Genomic DNA, 12,342 nt, shown 5'->3' with positions numbered 1-12,342 from the left:
TTAGAACACATTACAACATAACCCTTTATTTGCAACCAGTCATTTGTAATTGTAACAGCTTAAGTAGAACCGTTTGTAATAACATATGTAAAGGTTGAATATTTAAACCATTATTTGAAACGAGCACAAGGTGGCTTGCTCCACCCCACGCGTTGGGCTCGTCCCGTAGCGGTTATGCCGCCACAACCGGCCGGTCTCCTCTCCCATCGCTTCTCCATGCTAGTGAGGAACTCGAGGCATCAGGTTGAGGGGCGGAGTAGTGATGGTTGGTGATGGCGCTTGATGCCGAGAGTCTCTAGCTCCTCTTGCATGAGGACGGAAGGCGCTAGATTCGGCCACGACAACGATGGTGAGGGTTGGATCCAACCATGGCGGCTGTTGCCAGGGGCGGAGCTAGCACCAAAACTAAGGTGGTGCACTACCATTGAAAACCTAGAAAGCTTCAATCTAAACGCTATGCATTCCGGTGTTTTAAAGTGAGAAATCTTGGCTTTATGGGGGTTCCTGTGCACCATCTAAGCTGAACGTGGCTCCGACACTGACTGTTGCTCCCTACCCGAAATCAACCAGATTCGGCAGACTACTCAACGTTAGGATCTCTAGTGGCGAAGTGTGAGGAGGTAGAGGACCACGGCACAACGACTACCGTGAGGTGGAATCCTTTTCTTTTTGGCCTCTTTCCCTAGATTTTTCCTTGTCACTGGAGGCTCATCGTCCAGAGTCGTTACAGATGGGTAAATGGAAGTGGCTCTTCGATGTGGTGTGAAATGTATTTTTAGTTCTTTAAAAGAAAGGAATGCAAATTCATTGTTTGAAGGACAACCATGTTAATTCTAAACCCGATTTGAGTTTCATGAAATCTGGCAACAAGAGTATATCTAGTTAGAGTTTGTATTTAGACCAGGAGAGCAAAAGAGAAGGGAGTTTAGATTTAGAATGATCGAGTGAGGTTAATGTGATAAAATTGTGGAGATGGCATACCGGAGGGGGAGAAGAGGTTGGCTAGTCGATAGAGACAATTGATCGAAGAAGACAGTGTTGGGGTGAGAACCTATGGTGATGTATATGGAGAAGAAGGGAGGCGACAGTGACGTGCGAGCGAATGCTAAGAGATCCAAATTAAGGTGAGGAATGATAGAAGTAAGGTTTTTGTCACTAGATGGATGAATGTGGGTTTTTATTTGAGAGAAATAATTGGATCCACACGACACACTAACAATACTCTCGCACCACCACAAATGCATACGCATGTCTATAGTCTACCGGATCCAGACAACCGGTCCAACAACGACTTGAGATATCTGAAAGCAATTTTTGAATGTGATATATAGTGGCCGCTTGTATATGCATACCAGAAATTAAATCAAAATATGCATAGCATTTACATGTTACATGCACACAAAATACAATGGAAATTTCGGTCGTATATTCTTTTGCAGTGATCATGATGATCTGTTGGACATTTTCATTTGCACTAGTACCATCTCTCGCATCACTAGAGAACAGAAGAAGAGCTAGGTGAAAACAGTCCAAAGAAAGAAAGAGACTATAGGGGAGGGAGTTCTTGCAACGCCGGCCGGGACGGCACAAGAGCAGAGCTAAGTATATAGCGTGTGCACGTAGCTAGATGAGTTTAAAACCCCGAGGGAGAGAGGGTGGGGGCCATCGTGGCCGTCTAGGCACGATCGAGCGGACGGCGCATGTCTAGCCACGTGGCGGGAATCGAGGTCGTGTGTCGGGGTCCTTTCGGGCCGTGAAAGCCGCTGCCCATCCGGGCCCACCCCCACCTCTCATCTCCATTCATCTCTCCTCTTACCTTTTCGAAGGCCCATATGTCTACAGTAGCTAGCAGTAAAACATTTCAGCTCAGCATACTGCACAGTAAACAGCATTAATACTACTAGCGAAGCGGCAATCAGCAGCTGAATGGGTGAAGAGAATAAAATAGAGGTGAAATAATGGATGTGTTATAGTGAAAGAAGCTTCAGGCTGGCTTGTTGTTGGCCATGGCGTTTTTAATTGGTGTCTTGTTGTCACCATATGCTTTCCTTCCTGGCTTTCTGCTGCTGCAGCAGCTGCTGCTTGGCACGGCATTGACACCACTTGGGGGTCTAGAACCTGTCAGTGCCTCCTCTCCCTCCCTCCCTCCCCTGGCGAAGGGCATATCGAAAAGCTAAAAATTCTGAGACACAACTAGTTAATAGTCAATTTAATATAAAAAAATTATGTTTTTCAGCTTTTAGCTTCTAATTCGTTTTCTATATTCTATAACTATAGTTTTTTAGAATCAGACAAAAAATTGAACTGTTTAAAATGTTTTTAATTTTAAGCTATAGCTGCCAAAAGTTCCTCGAACATGCCCTCCGAAAGGCTGAAGGGATCATCATGCCAAGCACCCAAAGCCCAGGATCCCATATGCTTGCAAGTTGCTATCCTATCTTCCTTGTCATTCATGGTCACACAAGTTTTTTTTCTGCTCCCATCACTTGATGAGCTAATGGCTGATAATTCGTACTTAGAAAAATGAGTAAATCAATCAAAAAACAATTTATAAATAAAATTTTTAAATCTGTGTTATTCGGTGGTTTAAAAGCTAAATTAAGCTGCCACTACAACGAAAAACTCCAAAATCAACTTAAAATTTGAATTTTGGCTATGAATGATAAATGAACTCTAATTAACATACATCTCTCTTTTTAAATTAGTACTTTACTAAACAAAAAGCATGTCCACAAACTTCCTAGCTAGCTAGTTTATTAAAACTTGGAATTCAGATATCTAAAAAAACAAATCTAGGAACAGAAAATGGCAGTTACATGAGTATTATTTGTATGGGTATTCCTATCACATGTGCAAGAGAAGAAGCCATATATATGACTATAGTTGACTACAAAGCTATAGCAAAACATCAAACATGCATGGGCTTCCACACTTGTAGTACACTACTATACCTGTTCCTGCAGCTGCCTGCCTGCATATATTGATCCTACATGATCAAAACCAAGAGGCAAGAGCAAGAGCATCGATCCATGCAGACAAGGCCACTGCATATAGCCACTTTTGCTGGTTAAGCCAGCTAGCAGCTTGCTATCGAGAGAGGTGTAGCATGATTAGCTTAGGTTCTCTGGTCTCTACCTAGTGGGTCCCTATGTATCAAGTACTGTTGGTGTATAGACACTTAGACAGTGTGCATACCTCATGATGCATCGTCTATATATGCACACGGTGGACTGTGATGACCGACTCAACTCAAACTCAACTCAAGTCGATCATTTCCAGTCTCCAGCTAGTGTACTGCACGTACTACTCCTGTGGAGGGATGTATGGAACATGCATGGTTAATTTTTGATCTGCAAAAGGAGTGGTAGAAGTTAATTTAACCACAAAATTTCAGTGAATGTTTGGTTGGTTCGATGGAACAACACATATAATGTGCAACATTATTAACAATATGTGCTTGTTGGCCAAGAACTTTAAGACCAATGGTGATCATAGATAGACCAACAAACGGGTACATTGGACATGTACCCGGTCCGTGCAAGCGCACATGTATCAATGATAAAAGTCAATTAGGGAATATACTTGAGAAGATGTAGATTATCATGGCCATATTGAGAGATTTGATATGCAGCTTTTAGGCAGTCACCTTTTTGAAAGAAAACAACAGATAAATGATCGAGATAAAGTAATTAAATTTTAGATAACGGCTAGTTAATAGTTCACTGTAATATCCATAAAAAAATAACTCTTGAGAGTTATCTAATCAATATGAGATCTAGCTAGTTAATGAGCATGCGTCATATATCCTAATATTTCTTGATATCCCCCTGTACAAACGGAAAGAATTAATATGTTGTTAGTTTTTTTCAGATTCGCTTTGTATGTGGTCAAAGAATAATCCAGTTTTCCACATAACGGCACCAAATTAAAGGCGGCCACCGTGACAAGAAGGTTGCCTAACTTTTCCCTAGTGCACATATGAACAGTGCTCAACATTCAACTACAGTCACCGTGGGTCATTCAGATCCAATGGAAAAGGAGAAAAGAATATATGTACACTTCATATTCATTTCATGTGAGATGAGCAACATATGCAGTTTATTTAACTCCTCATGATAAGAGATTTTATGTGCGACATTCCAGTGAACTTTGCAGCTGAAAGCTTATGTGCTAGCTAGTGGCTTAAAGTGGGGTATATATATATATATATATATATATATATATATATATATATATATATATATATATATATATATATATATCTATATATATATATATATATATCTATATATATATATATATATATATATCTATATATATATATAGTGGTGTCTAAACCCTTTTCTTTTCTCAGATTTAATTATTCTCCCCTCCAATATTGACTAATGTTTTTTTCGTTGAATTCCTCTTATGCCGAATGGAAAAAAAAATATTAGCTTAATCCTTTATTGACCCTTATATTTTAGGGGAGCATGCACAAATCCATCATCCTGCAGTAAAAATAATTATTTAATTTCCTTGGATATATATCAAATTAAACAAAAAAGAATGCGGTAAAAACAGAAGAACAAAATTATGCATTCTTCTAAGCTGTTTGGTCTTCTAAATGAGGGGCCAGGTTATCTATTTGTCTCCTACAAACATCTTTATCAAATTACATTCTACATATATATATGATTTCACGTGCAATTAATAGGAGGGAAAAAGACCGACTACAGCTGCTAGGTAGAGTAGCTAGCTCCAAAAACTATATGCAGAAAATCTCAGAAAGAAAGCAAGGAGAGTATGTAGGGTGATTTATTTTATTTATTTTCTCTCTTGTTGTTGGGCACAGAAGGGATTAAAAGGGACCCTAAAATTTGACATTGACAGTGATGTGGGTGAGGTCCCAATAATTGAGTACTTGCTGTGGCCTTTGCTCTCGAGCCCTGTGCAATACACGAGTTGACTCTTCTTTTACTCCCTTTCACTCATTTCAGTCCCTTTCTGTCCCCATCCAAAACCACATGAATGTGCGTTGTATGTATGTACACTGTTCATGTAGTATGTGTCGTTGGTGTGTGTACGCACACATACATATGCAAAGGCAAAGGATGAAAGGAAGGAGAAAGAAAGAAAAGGAAGGGAGAGGAGCTAGAGAGATGCATGGAGAGGGGAAGAAAGAAGCAATGCCATAATGCCCAAATCCCTATGCTTAACTAACTCTCATTCGCTTTGGAGTTTGGGGGGTCTCACTTGAGGAGCATATGCATGCAACCTGAAGTGAGAGGATGGTGCCTAGAGAGGTGTGCCATTGGGTTTTTGAATGCATGACGCACTTCTCCTTGCTATGGATTGATTGGATGCAGCTAGCAGGAGTACTTGTTTTTAAGTACAGCAAGATTTTGGGGGGAAGACAGTTGTAGAGCGACTGATCAAAGATAACCTAACTAATCAGCCCCAGGAAGGTTGTCTCCATTGATTAAATATACAAATATTAATTCTTGACTTAAAAAAGAAGCCGCTCATTGATAATTAGTTTGGGCTGACCAAGGAGAATAACCAACTCTTATTAGTCCCCATTTAGAGAGCCGAAGATTACGAGAAACAACTATAGAGCTTGTTCACATTGTAGCCAAAATAAACCTTAACAAATTTTGGTATTGCCAAAATTTTGGCAGGATTTCTTATGTATTTATTAAATTTGGCAACAAACTAAACGTATACATTTTTTTACAACTTTACAAAAAATAGTATGGTTGAAAATAGCATCAATCTGAACAGCTCCATAGTAAGTTGGTAAGAATTTGGAGAAGCCAGTAGCTAATAGTTCATTTCTTGTTTAGCTATTGTCAGAATCTAGGGTGAGAATTCAAGGAGGTAGTTGCAAATTCTTAGTGTAGATCCAGCTGTAAGAGCTCTCCTAAAAATGGCCTTATTAATTGGATCAGTGGAGCTATAAGATCAGGGCATGGCTTTATCCACCTAATCAAATTCTAGTGCTCAAATTTATACCGGCCATATCTGTTCATTTTAGTAGGAATTCGTCAGGTTCATGGAGTTTAGAATTGAGCTAAGCATGTGTACTCAGATGTGAGCGGGTGCAATTTCTTTGTGATAGAAAAAAAGAGAAATATCTGTGCTGATTTAGTGAGTAGGAGTAGTAACTAGAAAGCTGATCATTTATCCTAACTGACTGACTCACGAAAGCTGCTCTGATCAGCTCATACGATGGCCCGACACGATGATTTGAATTAAGACCTAACACATCGCATCACGTGTGAATGAACCTGACAACACTTGTACCACCACTGAATCTATCTGTGCACAAGAGAGAATATTGCAAAAGAGAATACAAAAGCAGATTAATCCATCGTTTTAATTATGTCATACAAATACAGGCATGCATATGCTAGTCCCGTTATCAAACCAAAGACCATTACCTCCAAGCATTTTGTAAGAAAGCCCAATTCTTGCAAGATGCATGATTATTGTAGTTCTCATCGTGCATTGCTAAGGAACTAAACGGAAAATAATAAAGTCAGGCGTGATCCCCCTTTGCCCTGCCCTCTAGGTAGTTGACACCTTAACTCCACAATAACCGTCAAAAATATTAGTTAGAAGTCTAGATATATAATGCAGGCAATTGTTTTCCATTAAGATTATGGTCTGTTTAGTTCCGACAGAAAAACATTAGCAATCCGTAATTAATAAATATTCATGCATTGGTTTGTACTTTAGTTACCATAAAAAAAAACTCAATTGGTATCAGAGTTTGCTATAGTAGGTAGTGGTATTTTGTTTAACTTAAGGTTTTGTTCGAGGACTTAAAAATAACTTTTAAACTAATGATATTGTAAACATCCTTATTAGTCAGTTATAAGTTAGGAGTATAACAATTTGGAATTCTTTATTATGTGTAATATATACTACCTCCATGTACAAACAGGGCAAGTGCTGTACTACTGACATGTCCTTCAAGTTTCATATCACTTTGCCAATGCAACCACGAGAAAGATGGAGAGGAGTAAAATAGAAAGAAAAAAGAAAGCGCGCAAAAGGCCATGCCCTTTAATTTACTCATCAATTAATTAATTAGTTCTAGTGTCTCTGATGATCTCTTTTTTTTTTCAGAAAAATAATTTATAGCCGAGGAGCTGCCCCAAGTACTTGTCTCTGACTGAGAGAGGTGCCTCTGCGTAGTGTATATATATCGGTCGTACCGGTTGCACTATAGTTAACAGTAGCTTTTTGCAGCTCCAAGCAGATAGCCGGAAACAAAATGTTCCGTTTCTACAAGCAAATAGATGCAATAGGGATACCCCTTGTCCCTTGACAAGAAAGCGCAATAGAAGCTCGACTTGATAGCAACTGGGCCAACCATCACATGCTTGCATGCCCCCCCTTCCCTCTGTAGTCTCTCTTCACCTCTCAACTCAACTCAGTCCATCTACCAGTCTCTCTCCCTCTCCTATATACTAGTATATTCTACTCCCTCCGTCCTAAAAAAAAAAAAGACAAACCCTGGTTTCCGTGTCCAACGTTTGACCGTCCGTCTTATTTGAAAAAATTATGAAAAAAATTAAAAAGACAAGTCACGCATAAAATATTAATCATGTTTTATCATCTAACAACAATGAAAATACGAATTATAAAAAAAATTCACATAAGACGGACAGTCAAAGTTGGACACGGAAACCCAGGGTTTGCCTTTTTTTGGGACGGAGGGAGTACATCTCTGCTAGCTAGTATACGTTTCACTATAGCCCATATGCCCAACAAATAAATAAATGCTACAAAATTCATACATAACAACAAAGAATTATTCATTTCATCAAGAAGTAGAAGAAACATGCATAACAAAATAATTAGATGGTATTATATATTAAGGGGAAAAGGATAGTGAATTTTTGTACCTGGTGCAGCATCATATATAGTCGTATGTATATAATGAAGTGATTTAAATATGCACATACCAATCGGCAAAAGATAATGGATGAGGAAAAACTCACTTGTCTAGTTCTTTATCGGCCCCGTTGATTCCATTTGTAGCAACCCCTGCCTCCAATGGGCCAGCAGATGAACAGGGTAGACTCCGTAGCTTCTTGTGATCACTGAAAGATATGCTCCAAGCGTATAAAATATTTGGCAGTAGGTTGCAGTGCATCATCCCCTAGTTCAGCTAGTCTTCTCTAGATAGATCACTGCAAAAAAGAAAAACAAAAAAAAAATGAGTATGTTGTTTGGGTGTGTGTTTGCAGCAATTGCAGGCCGTATTCACCCTTTAATGAAGCATTAGTAGCAGCACATGTCTCAAGATCACTAGGCAGTATCTTAAACCAGGCTCTATCATCTCCTAGCACCACTAGAGACACAAACACCTGCCGTGTTGGTCTAAAAAGGATCATTAGAGTAGGCCCCATGCCCATCCTTTTCCAAATGGTGGTGATCATGTGCTGTTTAGTAGTGCTTTATGCCCTAATTGCCTCTAATGCTGCTCCCAAGAATAACCACGCCATCATTTTGCCACTCCTTGCTTGGGAGTGACCTATGCATGGTTGAATTGATGGATTCTCATGTACTACTGTATAGTAACAGAGATTTCTTCATTTGTTTATGTGATGGTAATCATCTAAAGCTTCAGGTAGTACAGGAACATGTTTATGCCCTGTGTAAGACATGTAGCAGCACAAGCCAAGAATGCGTACAGAGGATACAGCCGGAGTGGAGTCTCCTCCAGTGCTGGCATCAAATCATTTCAGAATGCAATGTACTCCGATCCTACAACACAAGCAGGGGTAATATCACTGATAAGCTCATAATCTTTTTAATTTGCAGCACAGCATAATTAGGTTATGCACTATATATATGGTTCAGGAATTGGAAAGGTGGTAGTTGTACCTCACAGTGAAGATTTTGTGGTTCAGAGAATTTGAAGCACCCGCGTGCCCACACACATTGCTTGATGAACAGCGTGTCACAAACCGCGCGATTCATTGATGCATGTGCAATGTTCCGCGAGACCACATCAATCAGGCCATCAATGTTTCGACTCCACAAAACACAGAGTCAATCAACAGCTGCGCCAGCATGAATGCGTGATGTAACTCCAAGGGAACAAGTTCATGCACACGTGCGCACGGCGAAAACATCTGTAGCTGCGGCCCCCAGAATGAGCGGACCATGTCTTCACTTTCCATAGTTTGAACTTTGAAGCATACAGTTGGTCACAGTCCCTGAATTATTTGCAGTGCATATATCGGCAGCCGTTTTCATCTGCCAAGAAGAGCAACCATCCAGTGAGATAATTGTACATAGTGGGAGATGCACAGTCAGGCTGTCAGCTGAAGGATTTAGCGAGTAAAACAGAACATGGGAGTGTCTCCATCAATCTGAACATAAAGGAACCTGGTCGACACCTAAAATATATAGCATGCCATGCCACTTACTGATTGGATCATGTTTAACAAAACTAGGAATTACAGTTCTTGATTCTAATTAGTGGTGCTCGAATCCGGTTTCTGGAACCTGTTGAAACTCACCTCTCTCTTCCCTGTCGGCAAGCAGTCACTACATCTTTTTTTTTCTTGGAAGAAACGTCTTTTTTTAAAGTTTAAAACAAAGACGGAAGCTCTGCCTTATTTCATAACAACACGAACCCAAGAAGGGGGGCACACCAATCACCTGCGCACCCTGACCAAAAATATGCTGTGAGCTGGTTCTGACTAGGTTGGTTGAAAGGACGACATCTTTAACATCCCAAGTTCAAAATGTGTAGCATAGCCACAGAACATATCCAGAATAAAAACTTGGAATTGATATTGGAAAGAGTACTGCGAGCAGGAAAAAATCAAAAGAAAGTGACCAAATAAAAGGAAGTTGAGGGAATTAGCTAGTTCGGAATATTTGTGCAACGATGAAAGTGCCAGAGCAGTACAAGACTCTGAAGTTTGTGGTACACAGAGCACAGATATGTTGTCGGGATTGTCTAGGTTGTTTTGGCATCTATAGTGCAATATGCACAACAAAAATATAGAACATTTCTAGTAGAATTCTAGTGAAAACACAAGATGTGACAATATTATAATGATACTAGTTTCATGAAGAACAATAACTATCAACACAAGATATCTGGTTTTAGTGTAAAGACTGATCTTGACAGTGTCCTTAACATAGATTTCTTTTATTTTAGAAGGTCAATAGAAGTACCAAATCTCAACATATGCACAGTAGCCAATCAGTTTTCAATGAAGGAAGAAGACATGCTATGACACCATGATATCATGCTCACGTTCAACTGGAAAAAATACATGATCAGGTTGCATTCGTTTTGCTTCATGGAACAAATATAGGAGTCTATATTTCCGATAAAAAAAATATAGGAACCTACATGTAATATGTTTGCATCCTGTCTAAATGGTGCATCGAACAAATTGGCATCATTAGCTCCTAGTACAAAGTGTATTTGTAGCGCTTTTTGGCGAAGGAACTAGACGCACATACTTCCAAATAAAAAGTTAGAGAACTAGACAAATTCCTGAAGGAGGGATGATCAATGATGATAAAACCAAGTGACGGGGATTTCATTCTTTTGGAAATTTCTGGTTTGGTTACCCATTCCTAATATGCTGAACCAGTATGCTGTTTGAAGCAAGAGAAATCACATTTTGGGATTCATAAATCATAAGGAAACCCAGCTTATCCCTAGTGAACTTCACTTCACGTTACGTATCCAACTATTCCATTGTGGCCAGCTGTAAAGTCATCTCAAGACTTGCATCTTGACTATTTAGATACATGTACATCTTTTATGTTTCTGTCTATCTTGAAAAAAATTTATTGGACCTTTTTTTATGGGAATTACTGTCAGGCATTTGCCCAACAGTATAGCTTTTATAAAAGAATAATATTTACATCATACAAAAGGACATGAAAACCGTAAAGGAAAAAATTACAAAGATTGTAACCAATCAAAAACTAATTGTTTAAAGGGATCCTTCATTCTACACATATGCAGAAGAAGCAAACTCTTGATTGGACCTTGTTCAGTAAAACTCTTGATTGCTGAACAGAACCAAACCATGAGACAACTTTATGATGATCGAACCAGGAAAATAAGCAACATAAAGAGAATAGTTTATGCAGTACACTTATGTGACAAGTAGACAAGTAAAAATTAATCAATTTCTAAGACCAACGATTAAGAAAATCAATGATTAACGGACTAACTAGTATGTTAATAAGTTTTGATCAACTAGAGAGGTCATCATACTCCATAACTCATTAGTCTGGTAGAAATCCTGAACACCTAATTATTTGCTTGCCCTGTTAGAGATATCATGATTCTTAAAGCACGTTTTACTTTACAAGTGATAGTACTTATGATTAAGAGCTGGTTTCTATTGGTTTTTAGGCCGTGGCCCTGCTTGAAACCAGACACGGAATATCACAATACATAATCTGTTGATGCATGTTTCCGACGGTTACAATGTCAAAATCTCCATGTGGTTTAGTAATCAAATCATACGGACATGTGCCCTCATGGTGGTAACACGCAAATCGTTCAGCAATCAAATCATATGGATAAATGCAACTCGTGGTGGCAATACTAAATCCATCAATCCATCGTGTGTCTCCATGTGTTACTACTGAAAAGTGACAACTACATCGTCTTGAGAAAGCTAGTAAAATGAATTAGATTTAGTAAATAGTACCATGCCTAATTGAGAAGTTCAGAGATCAAGCAAAAGCATAAGCAGTTCAGAACTGCAACAGACCTGAAACGATCCTTGTGTGCGCCTGATTGAAACATCAGCAAGGTATAATTTCCGGCAAGCAAACTCTTCAAAAATGGATCAAATCCCTCGCTCACTCTCTCCACAGACATCAGTACCGGATCAAAGCCAACAAACTGTCACAATGGCTGTAAGGGCACTGCATGATCGATCGATTCAAGGCATATTGCACGTTAATCCGAGACAATGCAAAAACCTATTCAGATTAGTATATCAACAAATTGCATGTTCCTACTTCAGAAGTTCAGACTGGTATTCAGGCTGGCCCGGGGGCGGAGTACGAGGGGAGAAGGTACCTCAGCTGCTGCCGCGACGAGAAGGGCGCCGTCGGATCCTCTATGAAGAACCGCTCGAACCATCCGGTGAGGCGGAGGTGGAGGGCGCGTGCCGTCGAGGAGCGCCGCTGCGGCGGCGGCGCCTCGCCGATGAGGGAGCGGAGCCCATGGGCCTTTGGACTTTGGAGACGACGAGGCTGGCAAATTGCAATGAGGTCCCTCCAGTTACCTGTATTTGCATTTTTTGCGTGGGGAAGCAGCAACTGGTAATAGATCCTGGCCGTTGATCTACG

General features: G+C 39.7%; 1 long non-coding RNA gene across 3 annotated transcripts; it reads right to left on the bottom strand.

The window, feature by feature from the left end:
• Window positions 1-1,357: 1,357 nt before the first annotated feature.
• Window positions 1,358-12,243, bottom strand: LOC127775712 (uncharacterized). 3 transcript variants are annotated; one of them, XR_008018021.1, is made up of 7 exons: window positions 12,071-12,243; window positions 11,757-11,913; window positions 8,881-9,255; window positions 8,688-8,760; window positions 7,992-8,183; window positions 3,196-3,350; window positions 1,358-2,182 (listed from the first exon to the last, which is right to left on the bottom strand). It is a non-coding gene; the product is annotated as an uncharacterized LOC127775712 (long non-coding RNA). The 3 variants fall into 3 exon arrangements; XR_008018020.1 differs by lacking the exon at window positions 1,358-2,182 and adding an exon at window positions 9,522-9,672 and having other exon boundaries at window positions 2,744-3,350; XR_008018019.1 differs by lacking the exon at window positions 1,358-2,182 and having other exon boundaries at window positions 2,746-3,350.
• Between the last annotated feature and the right edge of the window lie 99 nt (window positions 12,244-12,342).

Source organism: Oryza glaberrima, chromosome 6 (assembly GCF_000147395.1).
Source record: "Oryza glaberrima chromosome 6, OglaRS2, whole genome shotgun sequence".
Classification (NCBI taxonomy): Eukaryota; Viridiplantae; Streptophyta; class Magnoliopsida; order Poales; family Poaceae; genus Oryza; species Oryza glaberrima.
The sequence above is the reverse complement of the archived record's forward strand: the minus strand, read 5'-3'. Positions and strand labels throughout refer to the sequence as shown.